The sequence below is a fragment of the Colobus angolensis genome, unplaced genomic scaffold, assembly GCF_000951035.1.
Source record: "Colobus angolensis palliatus isolate OR3802 unplaced genomic scaffold, Cang.pa_1.0 Scaffold358, whole genome shotgun sequence".
Classification (NCBI taxonomy): domain Eukaryota; kingdom Metazoa; phylum Chordata; class Mammalia; order Primates; family Cercopithecidae; genus Colobus; species Colobus angolensis.
Window position 1 is genome coordinate 164,242 of NW_012116910.1, and position 5,631 is coordinate 169,872.

The following is a 5,631-nucleotide window of genomic DNA, read 5'->3' on the forward strand; positions in this document are numbered from 1 at the left end:
CCCAAGTTTAAACACATTGATTTCAGTTGTTTGTTTGTTTGTTTGTGATGGAGCCTCAATCTGTTGCCCAGATGGAGTGCAGTGGCACCGTGTCAGCTCACTGCAACCTCCCAGGTTCAAGTAATTCTCCTGCCTCAGCATCCCGAGTAGCTGGGATTATAGGTGCCCACCACTACGCCCGGCTAATTTTTGTATTTCTTTTAGTAGAGATGGGGTTTCACCATATTGGCCAGGCTGGTCTCAAACTCCTGACCTCAGGTAATACGACCGCCTCAGCCTCCCAAAGTGCTGGGATTACAGGCATGAGCCATTGCGCCTGGCCTCAGTGCAGTTTTAGGAAGGGGCTCCTCCCCACTTTTACCGGGGCTGGGCTCTGGTGGAGGGCAAGTGTTACCCACTTTGTAAATAGATGAGCAGAGCCTGTGACGCCGACTGGGGAGAGCTGAGATTCCTGGGGAGCTGAGAGATTTGCTGCCGGGACCTGAGCCCCTAGACCACATCTCCCACCCACAGTCGGCTCTCGGGGCCCCCACGGCTGCTGTAGAGGATGAGGTCAGGCAGGCATGCACTCTTTTCATTATTTGTCTTTAGCTCCAAATGCTTCTGCAGGAACCCAGGCTCTGGGGAGCTGGACTGACCACACAGGAGCCCAGAGACCTAAACCTGACGAGGCCCAGCCTCCCTCCAAGGCTGCCTCCCCTCTGACCCACTGCCTGCTTGCCACGAAGGCAGGGAGCATCACTGGCCTAAGCCAGCTTGCCGGCGGGGAGGGTCCCCAGGGCACAGGCCAGCACAGACCCCCAAGAGCAGCAGGGTGGGTGGCTCCAGGAAGCAAAGCCATCATGTGGCTTGGACATGCAGTGGCACCCGGGATCTCTAACTGGAGCCCACGCTCCCTGAGCCCCTGGTTCAGAATATCAGGTCTCCTGTCCATCTTCTGGGCTGGAAGTGGTGCCATTTACTATGATATTTACTGCAGCAAGCAGCAGTTAATAAGCACTTCAAGTAACGTTTCAAAGGCCTCTATGTTTGGAGAGCAGGAGGCGTATTTCCCACTACGCCACCTGCAATGGACGGAATGAGTCCCCCCAGCATTCTGTGTTGAGCCTGTCTCCCCCAGTGTGATGGTGTGAGGAGCTGGAGCCTCTGGGAGATGATGAGGTGGGAAGGGTGGAGTCTCAAAAACAAGATCAGAGCCCTCACCAACGGGGCCCAGGGAGCTCTCTTGCATCCTCCACTGTGTGAGGACACAGTGAGAAGTCGGTATCTGCAAGAGGCCCCCATCAGAGCCCAACCCTGCTGGTGCCCTGATCTCCGACTTCCAGTCTCCAGAACTGTGAGAAATGCTTGTTCATTGTCTAAAAGTCACCTGGTCCTTGGTATTTCGTTATAGACCTCAAACTAAGACCCCACCCATGAAATTCACATACCCCTTGGTCATGGACATCCAGAATTAAGCAAATGTCATTGAATATCTTGGGTCATCCAGCAAACGTCTCTGGGAATGCAGACATGAATTCACCTCTGCGAAATATTAGCATGTAAAATTCCCAGGCATATAATTGTGGATTTCTGCACCGTATCTCCTCATGGCAGGTGTGAGAGACACTTCATGTAGACATACCTTGTGATCCACATAAGAGAGAGCTGTTATCATGGTTTCCAGGGCTGGTGCACGTGTGTGTGTGAGCCCACTCCCACGTGCTGGGTTGGAGGTACACAGATTCACAACACACATGCTGTCCTCAGATGTCCAGGCTCACAGTTCCTCCAAACAAAGGAGGACTTGGAAAAAGGAAAGCATCCGAATAGGTACACAGAAGGCTGGAGGACTCCAGTCAGACAAATTAATGCTTCATCATCGTTTATGTCTAAATTAGATGAACAGACCACCGATCCCTTTCCACAGATCCCTAGACCTCCCCGAAGGCACAGAAGGAGGTTTGGGTACCACAGAGCCACCCCATGAGGGAGCTGTGGCTGGCAGCGGCAGCCGTCCCCTCCTACCAGGCATTCTCCCAGACCGTGAAGACATTTGATTATATGAAATAGGAGGAAATCATTTTTTGGTGCTCCATATAAAAATAGTTCTTTGGCAGATACCCTCTTCTCTTCACTAAATATTTAATATTTTATATCCAGAGTTGTGTTAGAAATTTGGCCTGAGGGTGGAGTGGGTGAAACATTGGCCCAGGCTGGCTTCCGGTTTTGTAAATAAAGCTTTATTGGGACTCAGCCATGCCATTCGTGCCACAGCATCTGTAGCTACTTTCACACCACAATGGCAGGGCTGAGGAGCTGCCCAGGAGACCACACGACCTTCAACACCCAGCTGTTTATGGAAGAAATCTGCACCCCTGTTTTAAAAGAGCTTAGATATGTAGGCATTGGCAGACACACAAACCCACACTCACCTCGGTAAGGCTTGGGCTGAACTTGGGAACAAGAGCAGACCGAGGCATGGGGATCATTGCTGGGCCAGAGAAATCAACTTGATTAGAAGGTGCCATCTGAAAGAAGCGTCTCCCAGCACTGGAGACGGCAAAGACCCAACTGGATGGTGATTCCAAGGGAGGTGAAAGGCTAGATCCTCTCTTCCACTGCTGAGGTGTCAGGGGGCAGGCCCCGTGTTTCTCAGCACGACGAGGCCAGGAATCCAGGGACACCAAAGGAGACTCTAAGGGGCCAGTGATGCAGAAGCCAGAGCAGCCCCTCCCTCGGAGCACTGGTCTCTCCCAGGCTGCAGACTCCCCATGGGCTACCCATGGCCTGGGACCTGTGCATGTCAGAGAGGGGCCAGCCTGATAAGTCTCCTTCTCATGCAGAGCAAGCAGCCCTGGGGCAAAGGGAGGGGCCGCCAGCCAGTCAGAGACCACTCAGGGAAGCAGAGCCACCAAGACCTAGTGGAAGGTGGCTCGGAGAGAAATTGCCCCCCACCCACCTGTGGAAGCCGGAGAACTGCAGGTCCAGGAGGCCAGGAGGGGCCACCAGCCAGCCAGTGGGCCCAGTTTCCTGGGATGGCCCCGACTCTGATGCCAGTGACAATGACTCCTTCCTTTGTCTTTCCAGGCTGGAGGGTAATGCCTTGCTATTGCTTAGAGCTCCAGGTTGCTTCTCAGTGCCTCGTTTGACCTCTCAGCCATCCCAGCTCTGTTTGTTTTAACCATATCCTGGTGTTAAGTCTCATGTGTGCCTCTCTGGACTCCTAATGACGGGGGCAGGTGTTCAGAACACTCATCCCCTTTGGACCACACAAGGATGTAAGCTTGTGCCAGAATGTACGTTTTCATTTATCAGAATCTTGGCAGAGACCTGGGAAGCGGTGTGGATGGGCAGTGTCAGAGTGTGAATGGCACATTTTAAAGAACCAGGGGTGAAATCAACACAACATGAAGCCACAGCATCCAGGGAGCCACAGGTCACTGGGGCACAGCGGTGATGAAGGCAGGTATCGGGGTCCAGGTATTGCAAAATACAATGCCCTGGCGTGATGTCCTGCCTCACTGTCACTGAACTGGCCCCATCCCCGAGGCAGCTGAGCCCTGTGGTCAGCAACCCCCTGCCTGCTCAGCTGGACCTGGGCTTCGGTCCTGGCTCTCACCAGTTCTGTAAAGTAGAAATTGCAAAAGCCCCTTCCTCCTACAGCTTTCATGGAACCCAAATGGAATAAGCCACGGTTCCAGGCACACTTAAATTCTTCCCACAGACTGCCTTCTTACTTTCCTCTCCAATTTCTTCCAGGCCACACTTGCTCGTGCTCGCTCACTCCGAGTTCTTTTCTGTCTCAAGGTGACTGTGTGGGTTACAGTATTTTCCTGGACTTGGGTTCTTGCCTTTGCCCACGGTGAGTGTCGAGAGCTCTGCTCATCTCCTCGGATTTGTAACCCCACTTGCTGTTGATGAATGCTTCCAAAATGTGCTCCTGTGTTTCTTCCACATCCAGGTGACACAACTCCCAGCTGATGGAAGACATCCTCAGACAGAGGAGGGAGGGCAGGTAAGACTCATTTCAGGAACAACATTGTGTTCCTAAAATTTGTAGTTGCTTCCAAAGGACTCTTGAGAAGGGATTTTTGACTAGGAAACAATGTTTTACCACAACAGACATAGCAGAGAGCTCAAGGAAAACCATTCAAATATGTGTGTTGTGCCTATCTAGAGAGATTCATCTGTTTTTTTTTTTTTTTTTCTAAAATTAAAACTACAAGCAGCCAAACAGGGTTATAGTTTCAACCTCAGGGTTTAGGTTCCAGGTAAACGAGTAAAATGAGTGAAACATACAGAGATTAAGAAAGATACATCAAACGGCAAGAAAACTCAACAAATCTGAAAAATGTCCCTGCCCCTCTTTTCCCCATTCACTGTTGTATCTACCTCATCATTCAATACCAAATTCCTAAAATACTGCTCGACATCTTCTGCCTCCGTTTTCTCATCGTTCAGTCCTTTTGCAACTATTTGCCAGAAAACGGACTGCATCTGATTAGAATTAACTTTGATCAATTCGTGTTAAGTTATCAAATAAAGACTCAACAGCCTTTCCATTAATCCCATTAGAGTGAAGTTTCACACCTCTCATCAGGCAGCCCGTTTTATTCTCATTTTCCTACTGTTTTCCTCCAGGCTGTAGCTCAGAAAAGCGCTGTTTAGTGAAGACTAGTTCCTTAGGAAGACAGACATTCTTGGCTGGACTCCATTTTTATAACGGTATTTCCCCCACTGGGGAGAAGATCCTCAACTTTTTACCTCAGAAATGTTGTTTTTCACCACAATAAAAGGGTTACTTTTCTTTCAGGAAAAGATTTTGTGAAAATGAATGTTTTATCAAAGAACAAAGGTAGCGAGGACCAGCTGATCCCTCTGCTTCTTTCTGGAAAGACTTCTCTCCTGTGACCGACCCTCCACTTGCCTTGTGGTAAATGTCAGGGCAACACACCTAGAAAGGAGATCCCAGGGCTTCCTGCCTCGCTCCGGACTGCGGCTGCTGCTTGGGGTTTGTGGGTGAAGATGGAAGCGCGAGGGACAGGACCCACCAACAGCTGCCCCTACCCACCCCTCCTGCTGCTGAATGAAAATCGGATCAGTGCAGGGGCACAGTCTCAAATGTCAGCTCACACTCCAAAGACAGCGTTGCAAAAAACATCTCCTGCCCACCCCACCTCCACCCCAGCCCCAACTCCTAATCCACAGGGCAAAATAATCAACTATTGGGCTGAGCGTGGTGGCTCATGCCTGTAATCCAAGCACTGAGGAGGTTGAGGTGGGAGGATAGCTTGAACCCAGGAGTACTAGACCAACCTGGGCAACACATGGAAACTGTCTCCACAAATAAAAAACTAAAAAGAAATTTGCTGGGCATGGTGGAGTACATCTGTGGTCCCAGCTACTCTGGGCTGAGGCCAGACAATAGCTTGAGGCCAGGAGCTAGAGGCTACAGTGAGCCACGAGTACGCCCCTGCACTCCAGTCTGAGCAACAGAGTGAGACCATCTTAAAAAAAAAAAAAAAAAATCAGATTAACTGTAGATTTCTCAGCAGAAACAGTACAAGCTAGAAGGGATTGGGGCCCCATCTTTAGCCTCCTTAAACAAAATAATTATCAGCCAATAACTTGGTATCAAGCAAAACTAGG